The following is a 1,682-nucleotide window of genomic DNA, read 5'->3' as shown; positions in this document are numbered from 1 at the left end:
TATATATACATTTATACATCGATAGGTACATAGATATATGTATGTATGTATGCATGTATATATATATATATATATATATATATATATATATATATATTTCTATTTTTAAATATATATATATATATATATTTTACATATATATATTTATATATAAATACACACTCATATATGTGTGTATTTATATATGTATATGTATGTATGTATATATATATATATATATATATATATATATATATATATATATATATATATATATATATATATATATATATATATTTATATACACATATATGTATAGGCCTAAGCTCAGCTATAGTACAACTGAATCAAGACATTTCTATTGTCTTAAGGATTTTTTTTATTGCATTAATGGCAGGCCTTTAAAACCAGAATAATAACAATAATAACATTAATAACACCTGGACGATCTATAATCCCGGGAACACCAGTAGGTACCTCAACGCTCCCGGGACCGATTATGTCACCAACCCATGACCAACCAAAATGCAGATTAATAACCGACCTGTCATCTGTACGCCCACCCTCCCACACCCGCTTGCAATAATAATAATAATAATAATAATGGAGAAACAAATTCAGTTATGAATGGGTACATATATTTACAAGGGAATCGAACAGATTCCCGAAAGCTCTTTGTATAGATTTATTTTTAAATATATATAGATCCACACATAACTGGGTTTGTTTCTTCATTTTAAGACTCAAGCTACTATAATAATAATAATAATAATAATAATAATAATAATAATAATAATAATAATAATAATAATAATAATAACAAACACTTTTGAAATAGGATGTAGAGATGCGTGAAATAGGAATTCTGAATTAAGCGTATTTTAGTTGTCTGTAAAAGAAAACTATTGTGTCGGTTTTGTAGGTCTGTCCGCACTTTTTCTGTCCGTACTTTTTGTGCCCGTCCTCAGATCTTAAAAACTACTGAGGCTAGAGGCTGCAAATTGGTATTTTGATCACCCACCCTCCAATCATCAAACATATCAGATTGCGGTCTTCTAGCCACAGTAGTTTTTATTTTATTTAAGGTTAAATTGAGCCATTATCGTGCTTATGGCAACAATATAGGATAGGCCACCACCGGCCCGTGGTTAAAGTTTCATGGGCCGCGGCTCATACAAAATTATACCGAGACCACCGAAAAATAGATCTATTTTCGGTGGCCTTGATTATACGACGTACAGAAAACTCGACTGCGCCGAAGAAACTTCAGCGCATTTTTTACTTGTTTTTTAATGCTACCGATGTCATTCGTATAACTGCAATCTTCATCATTATCACCGTCACCATTAACGGTCTTATTGCTTGACATACAGCAGTTGCGACTGATTAAGCTGATGTAGCCGTACGCTCGCGCATGCGTCAATTAATAAATCAGCTAAGCGCATAATCAAATGGGCAGAAACTCCGTACTTTAGAGAGAGAGAGAGAGAGAGAGAGAGAGAGAGAGAGAGAGAGAGAAAACAGAGCAAGTGCCCTGGGAAACTCACAGACCCCTTGGCTCGGCGTCATATATACGACGTCCTGAAACCAATTCTCGTGATGCGTCTGAAGGGAAAACGTGTTATTAAGTACTTAGGCCTATTGAGCATGATACCTGGGCTAATAATAGGCGACTCGGGGGTTGTGGGGTTGGGGGGGGGGAA

The sequence above is a fragment of the Macrobrachium rosenbergii genome, chromosome 28 (assembly GCF_040412425.1).
Source record: "Macrobrachium rosenbergii isolate ZJJX-2024 chromosome 28, ASM4041242v1, whole genome shotgun sequence".
Lineage (NCBI taxonomy): Eukaryota > Metazoa > Arthropoda > Malacostraca > Decapoda > Palaemonidae > Macrobrachium > Macrobrachium rosenbergii.
Note: the sequence above shows the minus strand (reverse complement) of the source record.